Source organism: Giraffa tippelskirchi, chromosome 8 (assembly GCF_054371585.1).
Source record: "Giraffa tippelskirchi isolate mGirTip1 chromosome 8, T2T-mGirTip1v1.2.pri, whole genome shotgun sequence".
In the NCBI taxonomy this organism is placed as follows: domain Eukaryota; kingdom Metazoa; phylum Chordata; class Mammalia; order Artiodactyla; family Giraffidae; genus Giraffa; species Giraffa tippelskirchi.
Genome location: NC_137282.1, coordinates 132551191 through 132577848, shown reverse-complemented (window position 1 = coordinate 132577848; position 26658 = coordinate 132551191). Strand labels below are relative to the sequence as shown.

At 38.6% G+C, this 26658-nt stretch overlaps 1 non-coding gene and 1 pseudogene across 1 annotated transcript; both read right to left on the bottom strand.

The window, feature by feature from the left end:
- Window positions 1–525: 525 nt before the first annotated feature.
- LOC145519233 (U6 spliceosomal RNA) lies at window positions 526–632 on the bottom strand. The gene has a single exon (XR_014063650.1). It is a non-coding gene; the product is annotated as a U6 spliceosomal RNA (small nuclear RNA).
- Window positions 633–17761: 17129 nt separating this feature from the next.
- LOC145519013 (small ribosomal subunit protein uS3 pseudogene) lies at window positions 17762–20568 on the bottom strand (annotated as a pseudogene).
- Between the last annotated feature and the right edge of the window lie 6090 nt (window positions 20569–26658).

Genomic DNA, 26658 nt, shown 5'->3' with positions numbered 1-26658 from the left:
TCAACTCTATGCAACCCCATGGATTGCAGCATGCCAGGCTTCCCTGTCCATCACCAACTCCCCGAATTTGCTCAAATTCATGTCCATCAAGTCGGTGATGCCATCCAACCATCTCATCCTCTGTCATCCCCTTCTCCTCCTGCCTTCAGTCTTTCCTAGCATCAGGGTCTTTTCCAGTGAGTTAGTTCTCTTCGCATCGGGTGACCAAAGTATTAGAGTTTCAGCTTCAGCATCAGTCCTTCCAATGAATATTCAGGACTGATTTCCTTGAGGATTGACTGGTTTGATCTCCTTGTAGTCCAAGGGACTCTCAAGAGTGTTCTCCAACACCACAGTTAAAAAGCAGCAATTCTTTGGTGCTCAGCTTTCTTTGTAGTCCAACTCTCACATCCATACATGATTACTGGAAAAACCAAGTTGAAAGATATGTGCAACTATTTCCAAAATCAGAATGTGTGGAAATGTAAATATATGTCTAACCCATGTGATGTTGGACTGCTGAATTTTATTTTATTTATCTATATTTTTTATATGGAATGCTTCACAAATTTGCGTGTCATCCTTGTGCAGGGGCCATGCTAATCTTCTCTGTATCGTTCCAATTTTAGTATATGTGCTGCTGAAGTGAGCACAGACTGCTGAATTTTAATGGTGCTGCAAAAGAAGTGTTAGGACCTTAGTCGTATTGTGTTCTCATGTGTGAACATAGCATAGTTTATTTAACCTATTCTTTTTGATGGGCATATGGTTGCTTCCGATCTTTTTCTATGTGGACAATGATGCAATGATGAACTAGCCTCTATATCATGTTGTCATTGTGGAGGGAAACATAGAATCTCCAGAAGTGGATATGTTAGGTCAAAGGGTAAATGTACTGTAAATTTCGGAAATACCGTCAATTCGTATTTATTTCGGTTGTGTCACTTTAAAAAAAATTTTTTTTTTTATTTTTAGCTGTGCTGGGTCTTTGTTGCTGTGTGCGGGCTTTTTGTAGTTGTGCTGTGCAAGCTTCTCACTGTGATGGCTTCTTGTGTTGAAGAGCATGGGCGCCAGAGAGTTTGGGCTTTAGTAGTTGCAGCTCACAGATTCCAGAGCGTGGGCTTGGTCGATGTGGGCTGAGTTGCCCCGCGACATGTGGAATCTTTCTGGACCAAGGATTGAACCTGTGTCGTGTACAGTGGCAGGTGAATTCTAACCACTCGGCCACCAGAGAAGCCCCATGACTGTGTCGCTTTTCACTCCTGCTGGCAATGGTTAAGATTACCTGATTCCCCGCAGTCTTGCTGACAGAAACTACTGCTCAGTTTTTGGGGGGTTTCCTAATTTAATAGTTATCTCAGTTTAGTTTCAATTTGCTTTTTTCTTATGAGTTGAAGAAAGTTTCTTTTTACATGTGTAAGGGTCATTTGTCTTTTTCTATGAACTTGTCAGTTTGTGTACTTTGCTCATTTTTCTTTAAAAAGACTGATCATTTTTGGTCTCTTTGTATTGGTGTATTGTAGTTCTTCATATATTTGGATAATTAGCACTTTGTCTAAAGATGCAAGTTAAAAATGTATTTTCCCAATTTATCATTTGTCAACATTTCTTTGTTTTTTTATTTTTTAATAAATTTATTTATTTTAGTTGGGGGCCAATCACTTTACAATATTATAGTAGTTTTTGCCATACATTGACATGAATCAGCCATGGGTTCACATGTGTTCCCCATCCTGAACCCTCCACCCACCTCCCTCCCCATCCCATCCCTCTGGGTCATCCCATTGCCCCAGCCCCGAGCATTTGTCTCATGCATCGAACCTGGAATGGTGTTCCGTTTCACATATGATAATATTCATGTTTCAATGCTATTGTCCCAGAACGTCCCACCCTCACCTTCTCCCTCAGAGTCCATAAGACTGTTCTGTGCATCTGTGTCTCTTATTCTGTCTCACATATAGGGTTATCGTTACCATCTTTCAAATTCCATATATATGCATTAGTATACTGTATTGGTGTTTTTCTTTCTGGCTTACTTCACTCTGTATAATGGGCTGTCAACATTTCTTATGGCATATTTTCCATGTACTTAAAATTTTTGTGTAATAAAAATTACTATTTTTGTGTATGCATTTTGAATCATAGTAAGCTCATAAAGAAGTTACATGTTTTCTTCTGAGAGTTTTATAGTTTAATTTTTTAATATCAAGATTTTAAAGATAGTTGTGTTTTTCCTGGTACATGATGAGAGATAGATCCAACTTTATTTTTTCCAGGTGGTTACTTGGTTGTCTCAACAACATTTATTTGAAATTGTTTTCTTGCCACACTAATTTGAGTTGCCACTTTTTCATATACTAAGTTTTTGTATGTATTTGGCTCTATTTCTGCACTTAAATTCTACTCCTTTAGCCTGTCTAGTCAAGCAAAATTATATTGTTTTAATTATTGGGACCTATTAACATTTTTAATATCTGTTTGGGATAGCTTCACCATGTTGTTCTTCATTTTTCAAGCTTTTCTGGTTACTTGCTTATTTATTTTCTGGAATGAATTTAGAAACAACTTATCTATGTCTTAGAAAAAATCTATTGGTAATTTTTTAAAGATCAGGTTAAATTTATAAACTGACTCAGAGAGAACAGACTTTTTATCATGTTGAATTTTTTTTTTGCCAAAGAATAAGGCAAATATTTCTATTGTCCTGTTCTACTTTCATTACCACAGTAGTGTTTTGAAAATTTCCTCATAAAGTTATATATTTCTTTTTTTTTTTAATCAATCTTTAAAATATTTGCTTATTTATCTTTAGCTGCACTGGGTCTCTGTTGCTGCATGTTGGGCTCTCTCTAGTTGCGGCGAGTAGGGGCTACTCTTCGATACGGTGCTTGGGCTTTGCATTGCAATGGCTTCTCTTTTTGTAGAGCACAGGATCTAGGGCGAGTGGGCTCCGCAGTTGTGGCACCTGGGCTTAATTATCCTGTGGCATGTGGGATCTTTCTGGACCAGGGATTGAACCTGTGTCCCTTCACTGCAGCAAATTCTTAGCCACTGGATCAACATGGCAGTCCCAAGATGTCTATTTCTTAAGTTGATTCTTAAGTGTTTTATCTTTTTGTTGTTGTTCTTGCTATTGCAGATGTGGTTTTCTTGTACTTTTAAAATTGGTATTGTATTATGTAAGAAAACTATTCATTGCTGTACATTAACTTTATACCTTGCAATTTATTGCATTCTTTTAATATTTGTAGTAGTTTTTCGGCTGACTCTCTTAAATATAAAATTGTATCTTTTGAAAACAGTGACAATTTTGCCATCTCTTAAATCCTTATACTTTTTCTTGTCTGATTGTAGTTCTTAATATCTTCAGGACAATATTAAATAGCAGTATTGACAGGGGGCATCTTCAGCTTATTTCCTACCTTAGCATGTGTTCTTCCATTGTTCTCCATTAAGATTGTTTCTGGTTTCTGGATTAATAAATTATGTTATCATGTTAAATAAATCATCCATTAATATTTCATGGGATTTTTTTATTTTTATTTTTTTTAACTTTCTTTTCTACTGGAGTACAACTGATTAATAATGTTGTGACAGGTGAACAGTGAAGACACTCAGCCATACATATACGTGTATCCATTCTCCCCTAAACTCCCATGTCATGTTTTTAAAAATCAAGAATGGGTTTTTACTTTTTCCCAAATCCTTATTATCATTGACATAATTTTCCTCCTTGTTTATATTAATATAGAACTATCACTGATATTAAGCCATCTTTTCATTCATGGAATAAACAACTCTTGATTATTATTTTAAATGTACCCCTTGATTCTGCTTGCTAATTTTTATTTGCAAGCTGGAAGTAAAATTGCTGGGAAAATATCAACAACTTCAATATGCAGATGATACCACTCTAATGGCAGAAAGTAAAGAGGAACTAAAGAACCTTTTGATGAGGGTGAAAGAGAGTGAAAAAGCTGGCTTAAAATCAACAGGCAAAAAACTAAGATCATGGCATCCGATCCCATCACTTCATGGCAAATAGATGGGGAGAAAGTGGAAACAGTGACAGATTTTATTTTGGGGGGCTCCAAAATCACTGCAGATGGTGACTGCTGCCACAAAATTAAAAGACTCCTTGGAAGAGAAACTATGACAAACTTAGATAGTATATTAAAAAGCAGAGACATCTCTTTGCCAACAAAGATCCCTGTAGTCAAAGCTATGGTTTTCCAAGTAGTCAGGTATGGTTGTGAGAGTTCAACCATAAAGAAGGCTGAGCACTGAAGAATTGTTGCTTTCAAATTGTGGTATTGGAGAAGGCTCTTGAAACTCCTTTAGACTGCAAGATCAAACCAGTCAATCCTAAAGGAAATCAACCCTGAATATCCATTGGGAGGACTGATGCTGAAGCTGAAGCTTCAATACTTTGGTCACCTGATGCAAACAGCTGACTCATTGGAAAAGACCTTGACGCCAGGAAAGATTGAGGGCAGGAGGAGAAGGGGACGACAGAAGATGACATGGTTGGATGGCATCACTGACTCAGGAGTTTGAGCAAACTCTGGGAGATAGTGAAAGACAGGGAAGCCTGGTGTGCTATAGTCTTTAGGGTCGCAAAGAGTCAGACATGACTTGGCATCTGAACCACAACAGCAATGTTTTATTTAATGTTTTTATGTTGATATTTATATGTGAGACTGCTCTGTAATTTTCTTTCTTTGTGCAGTCTTTGTCAGGTTTTGATATCAATGTTGTGTTTGCTCTGGAACAATTTACAAATCAATGATCAGATAGAGATTTCTCAGAAAACATGGGCCATGTGACTTTCAGTCATGCACCTATGTGAAGCCTAGCTGTGATTCCATATTCTCTGAGGATATTTTTATTTTCCCTCCCATCCACTATTAAGACTGAAGCAGGTAACTTTTCTTACTGTGCTTTTCTGTATGCTGGATTTTCCTAGCTCATCTTTGGGTATTTTAGCTTTGTGCATGGGTCTCTTATCCATTTCCCTAACTTTGGAAGGACTTTCGTTCTCTAGACCTTGAGAGGATGTCCAGATAGAAACCTGAGGTCATAAAAGATGACTTTAACGTACCTGGCATTCCACTTAGATTGCTCCTTTCACTCATATGACCTATGTAACTTTTTGTGATTGTCTTGCTGTTGTTGTTATTGTTGCTCAGTCTCTAACGTGTCTCTTTGTGACCCCATGGACTGCAGCTTGCCAGGCTCCTCTGTCCTTTACTATCTCTGGGAGTTTGCTCAAATTCATGTCCGTTGATGCTACCTACATGATTCATATGGGTGATGCTACCTAACTGTCTCATCTAACTCTCTTGCTAACTTATTCTTAAAACTGAAAGCAAATCTGTTTTGTCCAAAATTTTTACTTGTCTTGTAGAAAGAAGTTGTTAAGACTATCTGGTCTACTGTACTGCTAGAAATAGAAATTAGGACCTGCCATATCAAATATATTTTATAATACTAAAGCAATTAAAATTGTGTAGTTTTGGCATAGAAATACATAACTAGATTAATGAGGCAAAAATGGAGACTGTAGAAATAGATCTGTCTCTACATAAGAACTTAGTGTAAACTTAAAAAAAAAACACAAAGCTATGAAAGTGTTAGATAAAAATACAGACAAATGTATATATTTAATTACTAGAAGGAATGATCCTCTAAATCAAACACACATACACTCATCCAAGAAAATACAGGCAAATATTTATAACCCATGGGGTAGAAAAAATTCTCTACAGCAAGACATACACGTGCTTGCACAAAAAGCCTTATAGAAGAATTTGACAAATTTGATTATTTCAACATCAAAACCAAAATGAAAGAAAAAGCAAGAGGCTAGAAGAAAAGATTTTCATCATATATAGAGTAACAAAAAATTACCATCACAAATATGTTAGCCAGTCAACAAGAAAAAATGAAATTAAACAGAAAAATTGTAAAACACTATAAAGAAGCAAAATTAAAAACCCATAAAGATATTAAAAGATACATCCCTTATATAGTTTATCAGGGACATCCAAATCTTAACAATGAGAAACTATTTCGTTAACTATGATATAGTCAAAAATTTCACACTGGTTATATTAAGCACAGGCAAATAGGGAAAAAATTGATACCCTAATTTCAGTTGTTGGGAATTTGAATTGATACAGTCTTTTTAGAGAATAATTTAGCAATATCAGAATTCTAAAAATTCACACCCTTTTATGTAAGCACACTACTTACACAGCATACACTATGAGACTATGTACACATGTGACAAAGATTCTATAATAATAAAAATTTAAGGTGAACTAATTGTCAACGTCCGCTGGATCATTGAAAAAGCAAGAGAGTTCCAGAAAAACATCTATTTATGCTTTATTGACTATGCCAAAGCCTTTGACTGTGTGGATCACAATAACCTATGGAAAATTCTTCAAGAGATGGGAATACTAGACCACCTGACCTGCCTCTTGAGAAACCTGTATGCAGGTCAGGAAGCAACAGTTAGAACTGGACATGGAACAACAGACTGGTTCCAAATAGGAAAAGGAGTACGTCAAGGCTGCATATTGTCACCCTGCTTATTTAACTTATATGCAGAGTACATCATGAGAAACGCTGGGCTGGAGGAAGCACAAGCTGGAATCAAGATTGCTGGGAGAAATATCAATAACCTCACATATACAGATGACACCACCCTTCTGGCAAAAAGTGAAGAAGAACTAAAGAGCCTCTTGATTAAGGTGAAAGAGGAGAATGAAAAAGTTGGCTTAAAGCTCAACGTTCAGAAAACTAAGATCATGGCATCTGGTCCCGTCACTTCATGGGAAATAGATGGGGAAACAGTGGAAACAGTGTCAGACTTTATTTTTTTGGGCTCCAGAATCACTGCTGATGGTGACTGCAGCCATGAAATTAAAAGACGCTTACTCCTTGGAAGGAAGGTTATGGCCAACCTAGATAGCATGTTTAAAAGCAGAGACATTACTTTGCCAACAAAGGTCCGTCTAGTCAAGGCTATGGTTTTTCCAGTGGTCATGTATGGATGTGAGAGTTGGACGATGAAGAAAGCTGAGCACAGAAGAATTGATGCTTTTGAACTGTGGTGTTGGAGAAGACTCTTGAGAGTCCCTTGGACTGCAAGGAGATCCAATCAATCCATCCTAAAAGAGATCAATCCTGGGTGTTCATTGGAACGTCTGATGTTGAAGCTGAAACAGTCCAATACTTTGGCCACCTCATGCGAAGGGTTGACCTATTGGAAAAGACCCTAATGCTGGGTAGGATTGGAGGCGGGAGGAGAAGGGGACGACAGGGGATGAGATGGTTGGATGGCATAACCGACTCGATGGTCATGGGTTTGGGTAGACTCCGGGAGTTGGTGATGGACAGAGAGGCCTGGCGTGCTGCAATTCATGGGGTCACAAAGAGTCAGACATGACTGAGCGACTGAACTGAACTGAAGGTGTATAAATAGTCAAATCATGTCAATACATTTTTTTAGCTGAGTTCTAACACAATTTTAGAAAAACAAAACAAACAAACAAGTGAACAAAACTCTGATATAACCATACCAGTACTTAGGTGAGAGTTAAAGGAAACTAAAAAGGCAAGTCAAAGAACCATGTGTACTGTGTTATAAGACATAAAACAAACCTACAAAATAAAACCCTCTTTACACACATACACATATACCCACATGCACACAAATGCATAGAGAAAGTTTTGAAAAAGATAGCTATTGGAAATACGTAAATAATAATGTGGAAAATTTTCATACATTATTCATAAAAATTTATAAATAGTATAAAATAAAAATTAAAAGCAGAGATATTACTTTGCCAACAAAAGTCCGTCTAGTCAAGGCTATGGTTTTTCCAGTGGTCATGTATGGATGTGAGAGTTGGACTATAAAGAAAGTTGATTGCCGAGGAATTGATGCTTTGGAGCTGTGGTGTTGGAGAAGACTCTTGAGAGTCCCTTGGACTGCAAGGAGATCCAACCAGTCCATCCTAAAGGAGATCAGTCCTGGGTGTTCATTGGAAGGACTGATGTTGAAGCTGAAACTCCAATACTTTGGCCACCTGATGTGAAGAGCTGACTCATTTGAAAAGACCCTGATGCTGGGAAAGATTGAGGGCAGGAGGAGAAGGGGACGGCAGAGGATGAGATGGTTGGATGGCATCACCGACTCAACAGATATGAGTTTGTGTGGACTCTGGGAGTTGGTGGTGGACAGGGAGCCCTGGCGTGCTGCAGTCCATGGGGTCACAAAGAGTCAGACATGACTGAGCATCTAAACTGAACTGAACTGAACTGATCAGAATTTATCATGTACTGTGTCAGGCACTGCTGGTAATGCAATGATTAAAAAGCTGATCTGCTTGTAAGAAGCTGGACGAGAGAAGAAGTAAATTTGACTGTAGTGAACAACAATGACTGAAACATAAAAAGATTGATCCTTTTCCAGAAAAGAAGTCTTGGGGAGGACTATTGGTTTCACAGTCTTTGGATTCTGGGCTCCTTCTATCTTTCTATTTCATCATCCTTAACTGGTGGCGTCCATAATGAAGGTCACTGCATGATCCAAGATGGCTTTCTCTTGTTTTTAACTTTTTATTGGAGTATAGTCGATTAACAATGTTGTGATAGTTTCAGGTGGACAGCAAAGGAACTTTGCCATACATATACATGAATCCATTCTCCCCCAAACTCCCTTCCCATCCAGACTGCCACATAACATTTAGTAGAGTTCCCTATGTTATACAGTAGGTGCTTGTTGGTTATCCATTTTAAATATAACAGTGTGTACATGTCCATCCCAAACTCCCTAACTATCCCTTCTCCCGACAACTGTAAGTTCCTCCTCTGGTCTGGGAGTCTGCTTTTGTAAATAAGTTCATTTGTATCATTTCTTTTTAGATTCCACATATAAGAGATGTCATGCAATATTTCTCCTTCTCTCTCTCACTTCACTCAGTACGAAAATCTCTAGGTCATTCCATATTGCTGCAACTGACATTATTCAAGATGGCTTTCTTAACTCTAGCCATCCCCTCTTCACCCCAGGCAGCAGGAAGGTAGAAGGAGGAAAGGACAAAATGTTCAGCCTCCCATCTGAATTTGTTCTCCTTTATCTGTCTTCCTGTAAGTTCCAGAAAACTTTTCTATCTCATTAATCAGAATTTAGTCACATGACTATACTTGTAAAGGGAAGCTGGAGAGGGTAATTTCTTTAAAAAAATTTTATTTATTTTTATTTTTTGGATGTGCTAGATCTTCATTGCTGCATGAGGGCTTTCTCTAGTTGTGGAGGGAACTAGTTGTTCTCTAGTTGTGGTGCATGGGCTTCTCATTGCAGTGTCTTCTGTTGCTGAGGAGCACAGGCATCAGTAGTTGTGGGCTTCAGTAGTTGTGGCTCACAGACTGAGTTGCCCTGTGGTATGTGGAATCTTCCCGAGTCAGGAATGGAACCTGTGTCCCCTGCATTGCCAGGTGGATTCTTACCACTGGAATGACTGCCAGGAAAGCCCCGGGGAGACCAATTTCTATTAGAAAGTTCTATTCTAATAGCGGGTGGCAATGTACCTCTATTACTGAAAAGTGGGGGTATTGAATGGATATTGGGTGGCAATTTACAATTTCTGCCGTAGGAAGTTAAAATCTACTTGGGAAAATAAGAACCTGTAGGCTTGAAAAGACAACGAATAATCTATTGGGAAGGACCAAGCCATGAGTTGCCAAAATTTGGAGGAGGAAGAATAGGTGTCAAGGCTTCTTGGAAGAACTGAGATTTGAACTCCCCTTTGAAGATAAGAAGGATTCAATAGGCACAAAAGCTTGGGAGGGCACCCCAGCAGGAGGCATTGACCTGAGCAGAAGCCTAGAAGCTGGACAATGCAGATCAGCCTCAGGGCAGGAGCAACAGTGACCAAATGTTAAGCTTCAGTGTAATGGAGTCTTTGGCTGAAAAAGGAAGGAATAGGACTGATTTTTTTTTAATTCCCTAAGGCAAAAGTTCCAAGACCACTTGGCCAGGACAAAATGTGACTACTGAATTTGAGTCCCTATTACTGGAATTGACAGTCCTGTATGCCATAAACAACTCATGCGAGCAGAAATGATTGCATTATTTACTCCAGTGAGTTCCCCTAGTTTTTGGATTGTCTAAAATAACACATAGAGTGTAACCAGTGAATGAATATATGACAGCAGCAATCAAAATAAACACATGGGATGCCTGAGACCATAGCCAAAGGCTAATATTCATTAAATAGGGGAAGGAAAAAAACCTACAAATAGAAGGTTCTGGGTCTCTTTCCTAAATATTAATTGTTTGTTTCACGATTCTCCTCTACTCCAAACAGACCTTAAACCGCCTCTTCTTAATATGCTCCCATAAAGGATTATAAACTGGAAAGGAGGTTGGTTTAAACAAAAGTAATCAGAAAGTAAGCAATCTTCTTCTTTCTCTCCAGCTCTAAGCTTGTTTTGTCTGTTAAAGAACTTTTCTCTTCAGCGCACAGACCTCAAGGTCAAACAGAGGTCACTCTTCTGCTTTTTGAGGTATGGGTGCTTTCATGTTATTTGCTCATTTTTATTGCTGAGAATAACCATCCATTTGCTCACATAACCAGGGCCTCCCCAACACAAAGACTTGAGAGTAGGCTCTGGTGGGGGTTAATCCCATTCAACACAAAGCAAACAACTTCAAATCTCATTAAATGTTGGACTTTGCAGCAAGAATACAAATATTTTCAATTTAGAAAAGGAAGATAGAAATGTGACACAGAAGTATTCTAATCATTTAGTAGAGTAAATCGTACCAACATGATCCTAAAACTGTCAGCTTGGTGGAAAAGAGAATAAAACTCCATTAATAATACAACAGTAATGCTTACTTTTCACATCAGGAAAATTCCATTATAACAAACAGCCTGAGGCTTTTAAATTGCTTTTGTTCTAGATCAGTGGAATATTGTTATGAAGAATATATTGCTAGCGATGATAGTTTAGATCTGAGGATGAAACCTAGCCGATTTTTATAGTATGAACCAGCAGAGATGGTGGTGGTTGCACACGGGCATGTGTGTAAATAATCTCCTTTGTGCAAATTTTTTAAAGGTAAACCTTGGGACTTCTCTGGTGGCCCAGTGGTTAAGACTCAGCCTTTCCAATGTACCAGGCATGGGACGGATCTCTGGTCGGCGAACTAAGATCCTGCATGCCCTGAGTCATGGTCATAAATAAATAAATAAAAAGTGGACCCTTTACGTGGGCACACAGCTTGGTGAGGAGAATGCTGGCTGGCATTCAACTCCCATTTGTCCCCTCAGCTAGGGCACAGCTAAACAACCCCCTGCAGAGGTCCTAGTGGCACAAGATTGTTCTTTTAAGACCTATTTATATAAGGTGGTTCCAAATAGGAAAAGGAGTACATCAAGGCTGTATATTGTCACCCTGCTTATTTAACTTATATGCAGAGTACATCATGAGAAATGCTGGGCTGGAAGAAACACAAGCTGGAATCAAGATTGCCGGGAGAAATATCAATAACCTCAGATATGCGGATGACACCACCCTTATGGCAGAAAGTGAAGAAGAACTAAAGAGCCTCTTGATGAAGGTGAAAGAGGAGAGTGAAAAAGTTGGCTTAAAGCTCAACGTTCAGAAAACTAAGATCATGGCATCTGGTCCCACCACTTCATGGGAAATAGATGGGGAAACAGTAGAAACAGTGTCAGACTTTATTTTTTTGGGCTCCAAAATCACTGCTGATGGTGACTGCAGCCATGAAATTAAAAGACGCTTACTCCTTGGAAGGAAGGTTATGGCCAACCTAGATAGCATATTTAAAAGCAGAGACATTGCTTTGCCAACAAAAGTCCGTCTAGTCAAGGCTATGGTTTTTCCAGTGGTCATGTATGGATGTGAGAGTTGGACGGTGAAGAAAGCTGAGCGCCGAAGAATTGATGCTTTTGAACTGTGGTGTTGGAGAAGACTCTTGAGAGTCCCTTGGACTGCAAGGAGATCCAATCAATCCATCCTAAGAGAGATCAATCCTGGGTGTTCATTGGAAGGTCTGATGTTGAAGCTGAAACTCCAATACTTTGGCCACCTCATGCGAAGGGTTGACTCATTAGAAAAGACCCTAATGCTGGGTAGGATTGGGGGCGGGAGGAGAAGGGGACGACAGAGGATGATATGGTTGGATGGCATCACTGACTCGATGGACATGGGTTTGGGTAGACTCCGGGAGTTGGTGATGGACAGAGAGGCCTGGAGTGCTGCAATTCATGGGGTCGCAAAAAGTCGGACACGACTGAGCGACTGAACTGAACTGATATATAAGGTGATCCTCTGAAATTATTTTCCTTAAGTCTACTCTGGGATAGACCTCACTATATACTTTCTTTTTAGTTATAAGATCCTCTCTGATAGAATTTCTCATTTAAAGATTTGGACTAATTTTTTTTTCCCACTGGTTTTGGAAGCATTTTAGATTCATCATCCTACAGGGGTCTTGTAGTTCTCCCAGTTACCAACCCTGGTATCTTGGGGTAAGTTAGGATATTTTTTCACTCTCTTAGCCTAACTTTCCTTATCAAGGAACTATTAGTTCACTGGTTCTCCATAAACATTTCAGAAGGTCCTTTTCCAATACCAAAATGAAATTCATAGGTAATACGATTCTACACTGAGAAGTTTTAAATAATTATAATGCCCACATATAAAGGAGAAAGAGAAGAAGAGCTGTTTATCATAAAGCTATATAAAATGCGTAGGTTAACTATAATACAAAACATAATTAAGTTGTCAGATGCTGAATAAAACAAAGTTAGAATCTTCTTTCAGTTTAAACTGTAGTCTACATTCCTGGAAAAATCAGTGTAAACCCACGACAGTACACTTTGTGATTATGTGGAAAACAGAGTTAGGTGCTAGGTTTGATCATTGGAACAGGCTTTTCATCTATATAAATGGGCTTTTGAAAGTGGAGTGGAGCGTCCATGGAAATTGTTTGTTGGGTGGAACTGTGTCATACGTGGAAGGAGGTATAGCATCCCTGGTCCTAATCTATTAATGCCAGTAATACCAGTCCCCTAATCATTGTGATAATAAAAAAATCCCCCAGATTTCCACAACACACCTGACTAGGGATTTTCTTCTCTCATTGACAATCACTGGGTTAACTAGTCTTGAGCCCAAGAAGGCTGAAAAAACTCAGGACCGGAAAAGTCCTTCCTCAATGAAGAGGATAACTACTACTACACTTTCCCTCAGCCTGTCCTAGGGACTCCAGCTCTAGGGGGAAGGAAACACAGATGATGTGGCAGTTAGCCAGGACTAGTCCTGGAAAGGACCTTGAGGATGGTAAATGATACCTCTACCTTCTCACTCCATCTTCTCCCATCTGGCAGGAATTTTCAACTTTTTCTTCCCTTTCAAGCAAGTATAGTATACTCTTTCAGAAGTATAGATGAGGACTTCCCTTGTGGTTAAGAATCTGTCTGCCAAGGTAGTGGACATGGGTTTGATCCCTAGTCTGGGAAGATCCTACACGCCACCGGGCAGCTAAGCCCAAGTGCCACAATTACTGAGCTCATGTGCTACAAAACTGAAGACCGTGGGCCCTAGAGCTCATCCTCTGCAATAAGAGAACTCACTGCAAAGAGAAGCCTGTGCACTGCAACAAAGAATAGCCCCTGCTTGCCACAACTAGAGAAAGCCTATAAGAAGCAACTAAGACCCAGTGCAGCCAAAAATTAATTAACTTTTTAAAAAAGTACAGATGATGTTAGGGATTTATATCTTTCGTGTAAATATGTGTTAATTGTATGTTTCTCAAATCCAAATGGCTTATGAGAATATGAAATGGTGTTGAACCTTGCTAGAAATTAAGATAGTGAGAAATTTATAATAAAAATGAAATACTATTTCATACTCATCAGGTTGGCAAAAATCTAAAACTTCAACAATATCAAATGTTGGAAAAGAGTATCGAAATCGGTACAGCCACTTTGGGGAGCAATTTGATTTTATCTAGTAAGATCAGAAATGCTCTAATTCCTACATCCCACGAAATCGACTCTTTGGTGTGTACCTTAGAGAAACACAATTTGGTTGCACCAGAAGATATATATGTTTGTGGCAGCATTACTTTTAATAGTGAAAAACTAAATCAACTGGGGACATTTAAATGTCATTAATACAAGATCAGATTCATATATCATCATGTATTCATAGAAGGGAATATTATACAGCAATTACAATGATGAATCATAGCTTTGGGTCTGCACAGTGATAAATCTTAAAAACAATTCAGAAAAGCTAATTGCAGGGTATGTAAAGTGTGACACCATTTAAATAGTTTAAAAACCTGCAAAATAGTGCCATATATTGTTTACAGATACATGAATATGCAGTTAAAGCATAAAACATGTACAAGAATGATTAATGATTCATGATCTTGGTTATTTCTGAAGAAGGAAAAAGAAGAATGAGATTGGAAAGAGGACATGCAGAAAGCTCTCAGTTGAATCTACAGTGCTTCTGTTCTCCAAAAAAATATCTGAAGGAAATGTGGCCAACTGTTAAGATTTAATTTGCTGTAGATAGTGCTGGATATACTGGGTGCTCATTATATCTTTTACATATTTTGATGAGAAATATACCATAATAAAAATAATGTTAAAAAGTGATGCCTCTCTAGGGGTGTTTGTATTCTTGATTTAGCAAATTCTTTCTGACCTTCTGAGACAGAGAACTCAATAATGAACAAGATACACCACCCCCATCTTAGACGGTGGCTCTAACTTTATTGTGTGTCAGAATCACCTGGAAGGCTTGTTAAAACACACGCTGCTGGGCCCACCCCCAGGGTTTCTGATTCAGCTGGTCTAGGATGGGCCTTGAGAATTTGCATTTCTAGCAAGTTCCTAGATGATGTTGCAGGTTTGGGGACCTCATGTCTCCTGACATTGTTTGAATACTATCATGGGAGGACTTTATTCCTGCTATAAGAATTCCAAGAAGTGATGGGACAAGTATTTTCTGGATGCTTGGCCAAGTCTCTAAAGGACAGTTATGCTACCTGCTCTGGGTCACAAGTGACACATCATCTTCCTGGCTTCTCAAGAAATGTCACTGCATCCCTGTAACCCCATCCTACTTGTGGCTGTGTATATTTCAATTTGTCCCATTAAAACTTTAGCTCCTCTATATATCCTATTTGGTGTACACCTTATACAAAATATCAGTAGTTACTCTCCAATATTGGAATTATGGTTAATTTTTAAATCTTTTTGCTTGTCTGCGTCATCTAACATTTCCATAATGAACATTTCCATCATGGACAAGTATTAATTACATAATAATGATATTAAATAAATAAATAAATTTATAAAATTTATTTTATAAATAAAATAAATAAAAAAAAGTTCCAGTAAAATAAATTTATATCAAATTGTGTTAGGCTCTGTGATGTGGGCGGAGCTTCTAAGAAGTAATACGGACATAGACCTGCCTTCAAGAGCTTTATGATCTTGTTCATACATACATTGGAAAAACATTTCATAATAAGACAAGGTATTCAGGAAACAGTGTTCACTGAGAACTAAAAGTACAGTTGGCAAGTACTTTGGAAGGAAGAAACGACTAGGTTGAGTGGCCCTAGAAGAAGCATTTGGGCCCAGCCTTGGATGATAAACGTGCCAGAGCCTAAGCAGAGGACAAGGAAGGATTCAAGGGTCTTTGCAAATCCCCAGGGTATGTACAGGTGCTCAGTGAACACTATGAAGAATTGAACACTTACTGAATTCATACAGAAACTGCACTCTGGCATGAGTACACATTCAGCCACATAATAGTGGCTCATACCCAAGACACATAAATTGAAACCAAAATTAATTTCATTGTGGGTTTATGACAAGTCAGGTATGGGAGAAAATGTCTTTTTCTTCTTTTACGTGATTTCGGCGTTGATGACTACATCCCTAAAGTACATCTGTGAGTTTGTAAAGAAAGACCCATATGGACTGGACACACCTCTTCCTGGGTGTGTTCTCCTCCCCTTTTGCTCTTAATTAAGATTGAGGAGTTCTTTGTGGATTATTGTTCTTCTAGTTTCTCTGTTCAAAACCATACTTACCCTAAAGGAGCGTGTCTTCACTTCTTCATATTTGGGTTGTTTATATTTTTCTCTGTGTTAAAAAAGCCTGTACCACATCACTTTATCTGTTCATCTGTTGTTGGATATTTAAGTTGTTTCCATGTCCTGGCTATTGTAAACAGTGCTGCAGTGACAACTGGGGTGCAGATAGATAGCTACTGGGAATCTGCTGTATAGTACAGGGAACTCAGTTCTGTGTTCTGTGATGACCTAGAGCATGCGAGTGGGGAGAAGTTATAAAAGAGAAGGGATATATGGATATCGTATATATATCATGATATATATATATCACTCCATTGTACATCATAAACTAACCCAACATTGTAAAACAATTATACTCCAATAAAAATAAAGACTTCCCAGGTGGTACAGTGGTAAAGAATCCACCTGACAATATAGGAGGCACAAGAGATGCAGGTTTGATCCCCTGGGAGTAGGAAACTGCAACCCACTCCAGTATTCTTGCCTGGAAAATCCCATATACATTGGAGCCTAGTGAGCTGCCGTCCAAGGGATTGCAAAGAGTCGGACACAACTGAGCACACACACACACAAACACAAAAATAAAATAAACCAAACAAAAAAGCCTGAAGGCATCTACTTTTGGACAAGATAAAACAACAGGATCCAAATTTATCCTTCTGCCTTCAACCACAAAAGCAGATGAAAATATATGAAAAAACAGGTGCTGGGGTACAAGGAGGGCCTGGACGGAGGAGGTACACGAGGAAACTTTTGAGGGTGATGAATATATTCACTATCTTGATTATACTGATGCTTTTAGAAAACTTTGATTGTATACTTCAAATACGAGTTTATGTTAATTTTATCTAAATAAAACTGTTCAAAAAGTACTGGAAAGAAAAAAAAAAAACAGCCTGGAAGCACAGGTCCATAAAACAAACAAACAAACAAAACAATAAAACCTCCTGTGCTATTCCTTGGGTAGTTTCCCTTTTTTTTCAAATTTTAAAAATTACTGTTAAGCCGAGGTGAAAAATACTCCTATGCTATTTAATTGAATAATCTCCCCTCTTTTTATAAGATCTGTTAAGCACTGGGATGCTAATAAAGTTAAAGCTTCTGGACCTTCACTTGTAGAGTTCTTTCCAAAGTTCTATAGCTAATTTTCTGTTTGTAATTGTGTTTTCTTTTTTTAAGAGGCCCCCAATTGTATTGTATAATATAAGATTCAGGCTCCATGAAACCTGGAGGCAACCCTACTTTTTTTTTTCCCCCATACCATGCAGCTTGTGAGATCTTAGTTCCTCCACCAGGGACTGAATCTGCCCCTGGGCAGTGAAAGCACAGGGTCCTAACGACTGGGCAGACAGGTAATTCCCCAACCCTGCTTTTAAAAAAAAGAAAAAAGATTTTATTTTAGAGCAACATCCAGACTCCAGATCCAGCTTCCAAAGAGACCATGTTATGACCGTGTTATGCTGCGGGTACTTGTGGGCACAGCAGGCATCCATGGATTCCCTCCCTTCTCTTTGGGGTGGGGATGGTAATGGTGGGCAGTGTCTCATCTATGGGTTCCACAATGCTCAGCAGTCAGGCAGAGGCTTCTTAAGGGTCCCTCTTGCCGCTTGGGTCTCAAGGCAGCATGATCTTCACTTTGATGCCCAGCAAACCCTGTCTGAGCAGCATATGGCGCCAGGTGGTGTCTGCGTAGGAGGTAACAGGGTCTCCACTGTGGATCATCAGGACATCCATGACTTCATGGATTTAACCCTCTGTCCTTAGAGTTTCCCAGGCACTACAACCTAGCAGCCTTGGCCCCACTCTCCATGATGACCCACAGCACACGCCAACAAGCCCTCCTAGAAGTGTGGGCTGCAGACTCCGCCAGGGCAATGGCTCACGGAGCTCTCCTGTCTGCCTTTCCCCCGTAAAGTTCTACATCGCCCTCATGGAAGAGGAATCTCTTCTGAAGCACAGCAGTCAATTCCTGAATCTGCTGGTCCTTCTCACCAATAACATTCTGTATCCCGGGGACCAAGATAATGTCCTGGTTGGTTGAAGTCGGACTTCAACAGAGGAGTCATCTTTGGCCAGTACCCAAGTGAGAGGCTTGTTCAGTTCAGCCTTGAGGATGCCATCAGAGACTTCTTGGACACTGGCACCACCATCCTGCCACCCGGCACCGCCATCCTGCCGCCGGGCACCACCTTAAGGAATGGCCCAATGCTGCTGTTAAATGACCTAAGGAGTGTGATGTGAGGAAATTCTTCCCATTGCTATTGCAGATAGAACACAAACACACAAAGAACTTTAGGACTATGGTGGTCTAGAGCACCATTCTCTCCTGGGATAAGCCTCTGTGAACTTGGTAACAGCCGCTGAGGAGCTGTGAATAATATTTCAGACTTCTTCACTTGCTTTCTCATCAACTGCTCGATCTAGAGGGACCCAACTGTGAAGGAGAAAAAAATGACCCAATAAATGTAATTCGGCTTCAGCAGCTTCAGCATGCCAGTTTCCTGCCACCTTCAGTGGCACTCCAGAATTGAGCAAGCAAGGTAGGCTTTGCCTTGGGTGCTCTTTGTGAATCTGCATTGGAGAATTTCAGTTCCAGCCCCTTCAGAGTGGGTGTCCTGAAATGATCATGGAAATAGGATCTTTTACTACATTTTGGGCCACACTTCACACTGTTCCTTAGTAAAATATCCCTGCTTTTCCCCTCTGTCAACCACATCCCACTTCTCCCTCAGTATAAGCTTGGTGCCTTCTTCCTGGACTTGCCTTTGGGGGTCTATCTAGTGCTGAGTGAAATCGTCCCCCCTCAACCCGAGCACAGGAGATATGACTGTTCTCCAAGCTTTTAGGAGTTTAGACCCCAACTCCTGTAACCATGTGATCTTGGGAAAGTGATAATTTTTCCGAGCAGAGAGTCCCCAAATAATAATTCATTTTCCATACTCATATGTGTTAATTTTATAATTAAAATATTTTATGATGTCTATAACAATTCCTTGGAGAAGGAAATGGCAACCCACTCCAGTGTTCTTGCCTGGAGAATCCCAGGGACGGGGGAGCCTGGTGGGCTGCCGCCTATGGGGTCGCACAGAGTCGGACACGACTGACGCGACTTAGCAGCAGCAGCAGCAGCAGCATAACAATTCCTACTGATGGCACAGAGTTGGCATGAAACTTAACTAAGATAATATATGTAAATATCTTTTATAAACCAAAAATGCTGTACAAACATAAGGCACTGGCACAGATAATGTTTCAAATATTTAATGACCGATAGGCACTGGCCTTGACCAATCAGAATAGTCTTCAATCACAGCACTGGAGCTCAGTCTGGTAGGTTTCCTGATGGGCCAAATATTAACTCTTTAATCACTAGATTAAAGGAAGGTTTGCTGTTTCCTGAAGAAGAAGCTGAGGTAATAGCGGTCTAATGGAAGGAGACTCGGGGAGGTAGCAACTATATTCTTTTCCAGATTCTTTTCCCTTATAGGTTGTTACAAGATACTGAGTATAGTTCCCTGTGCTATCGAGTAAGTCCTTGTTGGTTATCTATTTTATGTATAGTAGTGTGTATATATTCATGCCAACCTCTAATCCATCCCTTCTGCCTTCCCTTTTGGTAGCCATAAATTTGTTTTCTATGTCTGTGAGTCTCTTTCTGTTTTATAAATGAGTTCATTTCTATCTTTTTTGTTAAGATGCCACATATAAGCAATACCATATGATATTTGTCTTTCTCTGCCTTACTTAGTTCAATTATTATGATAATCTCTAGGTTCATCCATGTTGCTGCAAATGACATTATTTCATTTCTTCTTATGACTGAGTATTCCACATCTTCTTTATTCATTAATCTGTCAATGGTTATCTAGGTTGTTTCCGTGTCTTGGCTATTGTAAATAATGCTGCAATGAACATTGGGGTGCATGCATCTTATAAAATATTTTTGACTGAACAAAAATGAAGCACAACACATAAAATTTTGTGGGATGAAGTTAAATCAGTTCTTAAAGGGAAATTTATAGCATTATAAATTAGCTTATATTAGAAAAGAAGAAAGGTCTTAAATCAACAGTCTAAGAATCCATCTTAAGAAACCAAGAAAAGCAAAATAAGCCAAATGAAGGTGGAAGGAGGGAATAAAGAGAGAAAAAAAGCCACTGAAAATGGAAAAATGATAAAGAAAATCAGTAAAATCAAAAGCTGGTTCTTTGAAAAGATCAATGAAATCAAAATACTATTAACAACAATTAAAAATAGAAAAGATGCAAATTACTGACGTTATTAAAGACCTCAGAGATATTCTTTAAAAAAAATACTCTAAACAACTCTATGCATGTAAATTCAATAACTTAGATGAAATGGACCAATTCCTTAAAAGCCACAAAATTCCAAAACTCACCCAAAGAAGAAATAGGTAACATGTATTAAAGAAATAGAATCCACAGGTAAAAACCTTAAAAACAAACAAACTTCCAGGTCCAATTGCTTCACTGGTAAATTCTATCAATCTTTTAAAGAACAAATAGTACAATTTCTATACAATCTCTTCCAGCAAACAGAAGAGAAGGGAAAGGAACACTTCCCAACCCATTTTATGAAACTAGAATTGCCTTGATACCAAAAAAACTAGACAAAGACAGTACAAGGAGAGAAAACTATAGACCACTATCCCTCACGAACAATACACAAAAATCTTGAAACAGCAATAACAACCAAAAAAACAACTAGAAAATCAAATCTAGCAATATATAAAAAGAATACTACTCCATGACCAAGTGGGATTTATCCTAGACATGCATGACTGGCTCCAAATATAAAAATCAATCAGTGTGATTCACCATGTTAAAAAACTAAAGAGGAAAAATGACATGAGTATATCCAACAATGCAGAAAAAGCATTTGAAGTCATCCAGCATCTATTCATGATAAAAACTCTCAGCGATATAGAAATAGAAGGACATTTCCTTAATTCGATAAAGGCCATCTACAAAATACCTATAGTTAATGTAATGTTTAATGGTGAAATACTGAATGCTTTCCCCTAAGATCAGGAACAAAGCAAAGATGTCCTCTCATCACTCCTATTCAATGTAATACAGGAAGTCCTAGTCGGTGCAATAAGTCAGAGAAAGAAAGTAGCAATAAAAGTCATACGAAAGCATATGAAAGAAAATACGGCCTTTCTGGCAGTGATGACCTCCCCTTGAGAACATGACTTTGGCAAAGGAGCTCCTTCATCCCTCTCCAGAAGAGGAGAAGAGGAAACACAAGAAGAAGTGCCTGGTGCAGAGCCCCAATTTCTGCTTCATGGATGTGAAATGCCCAGGATGCTATAAAATCACCACCATCTTTAGCCATACAGAAATCATAGTTTGGCTGCTCTCTTGTCTTCTGCCAGCCTACAGGAGGAAAAGCAAGGCTTACAGAAGGATGCTTCTTCAGATGGAAGCAGCACTTAAAGTACCCTGTATCAGGATGAGTGGCAAACCATGCCAATGAACACATTTTGGATACAGAAAAAAAGAAAGAAAGAATATTGTGCATATTTGTAGATAACATGATTTTCTACATAGGAAATCCCAAGTAATTTACCAAAAAAGTCTTAGATTAACAAATGAAGGGACTCCCCTGGTGTCCAGTGGCTAGGACTCTGAGTTCTCAATGCTGGGGCCCTCGGTTTGATCCCTGGTTGGGGAACTAGATCCCACATGCCACAAAAGACCCTGCGCAGCCAAATAAATAAATAAAAATAAATATTCTTTAAAACATGAAGTTAGCACAACTATAAGAGATAAAGTTAACTCACAAAATGATTATATTTCTATATACTTAATTCAGAAATCAAAATTTAAAATATATTTCATTTAAAATTTTTACAAGAGAAATACTTAAGTATAAATTTAACAAAACTTGTGCAGGATCTGCATGCTGACAACTAAAGAAAGATATCAAAGGATGTAAATAAATGGAGAAACATATTGGATTCATGGATTGGAAGATCCAGTTTAGCTGAACATGCCAATTTTCTCCAAAGAAATCAATAGATTTAATAAAATTCCAATCAAAAGTCTAACCAAAAGTAAGATATCTGCAGATACAGACAAGCTGGTTCTTATATTTATTTGGAAAGGGGAAGGGAGCAGAATAGCCAACACAATTTTGAAAAAGAAGGATCAAGTGGGAGAAACCAGTCTACCCAATTTTAAAACTTACTATAATGAAAGGATAATCAAGATGCTGTGGTGCTGGTGGAGGGATAGAGGCAGAGACCAATGGATCAGTCTGTATCAAACAACTGAGTCAGAAAATGTCAGTTATTGACAAAGGTAAAAAAGCAATTCAATGGTTAAAAGATAGTCTATTCAACATATGATGTTGGAATAACTGAACATCCATATGCAAAAGTATGCCACGAGAAGCTAAAGACAAAAAAATCTTGACCTTAATCTCACACTTCATTGAAAAATAGATCACAGATGTAAAATGTAAAACTATAAAACTTCCACAAGAAAATAGAGTAGAAATGTTCATGACTTCGGATCAGGGAACTTTCTTAGACTTGATATCAAAAGCACAACCCAGAAAAGAAAAAAATGGACAAATTGGATTTTATTAAAATGAAAACCTTTTGCTTTGTGAAAGACATCAAGAGAATGGAAAGCTGTAGATGTGGGGGAAAATATTTTCAAATCACATACCCAACAAAGGACTTGTATCTAGAAAAACTCTCAAAACTCAATAGTGGGAAAGCAAACAACCCAATTAAAAATGAGGAGAACATCTTGTTACAGTTTAATTCTTATAATCCTTAAAACAAAAATTGTTGTTGTTTAGTTGCTAAGTCATGACTGACTCTTTGTTACTGCAGGGACTGTGGCCTACCAGGCTCCTCCATACCTATCATTTATTTATGTATATAGTTTTGGCTGTTCTGGATCTTCATTGCCATGTGCCGGTTTTGTCTAGTTGTGGTGAGCTGGGGCTACTCTCCAGTTGCAGTGCTTGGGCTTCCTTTTGCGGTGGCTTCTCTTGTTGTGGAGCATGGGCTTTAGGCACATGGGCTTCAATAGTTGTGGCTTGGGGGCTCTAGAGCACAGACGAAGTAGTTATGTCACATGGGCTTAGCTGCTTGACAGCATATGGGATCTTCTTGGAACTGGGATCAAACCAGTGTCCCCTGCGTTGCAAGGCAGATTTTTAACCACTGGACCACCAGGAAAGCCCCCAAAGATACCTATCTTGATAGGAAACGATGACCAATGCCTTTCGTTTGTTATTAATGCCATTTTAAAATATAGTGCTTTCTGGATAATTTACATTACTGTAGGTGGGAACAAAAATAATTGAGGTTTAAAATTAATTCTGTTTAATATTAATATTATAGGAAAAGTATAAGTAAGCACTTTATTCACTTCAGTTTGATTTAAGAGATCAGCTCTTCTAGAAAACATTCCTTGACCCTTAAATATGAATTCCATATTCCTTCCATTGTGCTTTGCCAGGTTCCTGTGCATATCTTTATCACAGTACCTTTCTTATTTTACAGTATTAACCTGTCTCCTGAGGGTAGCTTTCACTTTATTTCCAAGCCCTAGCACAGTAACTGGCAGGTAGTAACCACTCAGTGTGTTTGTTGAATAATTAAAGACTTGTAAAGAAAAAGTAAAATTATTGATGAAATAATTAAATGGCAACAACCAAAAATTCTGATAGTATTACCATGCTTTTAGAATGGTCCCTGATGCATAGTAAGTCCTCAATAAATGTTCATTTATTCAAAAAATATTAGTTAGAAAACTACAATGTATGAAGCACTGTTGCAGTTGATGTGTAAATCATATGCATTTTAGATCACAACTGTTAAAGGAAAAACAGCACAGACCAAAATCCCCACCCTAATGGGATTTACATTTAAATAGGAGAGACAAACAATAAGTAAAATGAATTGGTGAAATATGTAGTTTGTTAGATGGAAAAAAAAAAAAAAAAAAGGCAAAAGACAAATATCTATGTACTTCACCTTAGAGGAAATAAGCACATGAAAAGATGTCAATATGATAAGCCATTAGGAAAATGCAAATTAAAACCATATTGAGATACTATTGGGTTTCCCTTGTGGCTCAGCTGGTAAAGAACCCACCTTCGATACAGGAGACCTGGGTTTGATCCCTGGGCTGGGAAGATCTCCTGGAGAAGGGAAAGGCTACCTACTCCAGTATTCTGGCCTGGAGAATTCCATGGACTGTATAGTCCATGGGGTTGCAAAGAGTCGGACATGACTGAGCGATTTTCACTTTCACTTTTCACTGAGATCCTATTATATAGCTCTTAGGATGAAAAAAACATCGGTAGCGACAAAAGCCTGGCAGTGTCTACTGATGGCAAGGCTGTGGAGCAACTGGAACTCTCATTTATTGCTGGGAATATAAAATGATTCTCAGGAATACAATTTGCCTGTGAAACACATACTTATCATGTGATATGGTATGATCCCACTCTTAAGTATGTACCTTAGATAAATGAATTTTATGTCCACCCCAAAACCTGCACATGAATGTTTATATCGGCTTTATTCTAATCATCCCCAAGCCGTAAAGCTGCTGCTGCTACTGCTGCTGCTAAGTCGCTTCAGTTGTGTCCGACTCTGTGCGACCCCAGAGACGGCAGCCCACAAAGGCTGCGCCATCCCTGGGATTCTCCAGGCAAGAATACTGGAGTAGGGTGCCATTGCCTTCTCCGAAACCTTGAAGGCAACCCCCAAAATCCTCCAAAGGGTGAATAAAGTGAGTATATTCATATTCTTTAGCATTAAGATACTATTTAGCAATAAACATTATTGCTAGTAGAGTATGAATACTACTGAGCAATGAAAAGGAATGAACTATTATTATTATATGTAGTAATATGAATGAGTCTTAAAGACATTATGTGAAGTCAAAGAAGCCAGTCTCAAAAGACTGTGTATGTTTTGATTCCATTTCTATGACATTTAGGAAAAAGGCCAAGTGAAGGAGTCATGGAGAGCAGACCAGTACTTTCCAGGGGTTATAATGAGGGGAGAGTGGAACTCTAAAGGGATTTTTTAGTGTGAATGGGATAGAACCATCTTTATCTTGATTGTGATGATGTTTACACATAGAATACACACACATACACACATCAATTATACTTATTAGATGTTGATTTAAAAAAAGAAAGAAAAGCCTATTCCTAGGTAGGACCTCTGACTTCATCTGAAAGAGACAGTTTGCCAAAATTCTGTGCTTCTCAACTCAATGCCAAAGGAGAAAATAAATATTAAGTCAATAAATAGATTAAAAAAACAACAACAGCAAGAAACAAAACCAAAACCAAACCCAAACCACACCTTCTATATGCAGGCTCAGCAACTCAAAGTCAGAGTTAATTTACTAGGTAATTATCCTACTTATTGTTGGTTTAAAACTCAACATTCAAAAAGCTAAAATCATGGCATCCGGTCCCATCACTTCATGGCAAATAGGTGGGGAAACAGTGACAGACTTTATTTTCTTGGGCTCCAAAATCACTGCAGATAGTGACTGCAGCCATGAAATTAAAAGATTCTTGCTCCTTGGAAGAAAAGCTATGACCAACCTAGACAGCATATTAAAAAGCAGAGACATTACTTTGCCAACAAAGGTCCATCTAGTCAAAGCTATGGTTTTTCCAGTAATCACGTATGGATGTGAGAGTTGGACTATAAAGAAAGCTGAGCGCTGAAGAATTGATGCTTTTGAATTGTTGTGTTGGAGAAGACTCTTAAGGGTCCCTTGGACTGCAAGGAGATCCAACCAGTCCATCCTAAAGGAAGTCAGTCCTGAATATACACTGGAAGGACTGATGCTGAAGCTGAAGCTCCAATACTTTGGCCACCTGATGTGAAGAACTGACTCATTGGAAAAGACCCTGATGCTGGGAAAGATTGAAGGCAGGAGGAGAAGGGGACGACAGAGGATGAGATGGGTGGATGGCATCACTGACTTGATGGACATGGGTTTGAGCAAGCTCCAGGAGCTGATGATGGACAGGGAAGCCTGGTGTGCTGCAGTCCATGGGGTCGCAAAGAGTCGGACACGACTGAGCAGCTGAACTGAATTGAATTATCCTACGCAACCATACAATCATGCTTCAGGTTATTAGAGCAACTGGATGAACTGAAAAAACTAGATAGGGGTGCTTTCTGATGTGAAATTGTTACCATTCAGAGGTTTACTTTGTTGTTCTTCTTCTTTGACTTAATTTCATTTTCTATTTCAGGCTGGATATATTGATAAGCACTCTGAGGCTATTTTTGTAAAAAAAAAAAAAGTGTGAAGAGTTCACAGTGGGTTACAAATGATGTTTTCTTTTTGCATCCTATTTTTTTTAATTCTGTAATGAACATGTATTACTTTATAAACCAATAACCTAAATAAATTATAAGAACCGAAGTCAACTGCTAACTGGAGTATCTCCCACATAGAAAAATTTCTAGACCATGTTTTAATTTA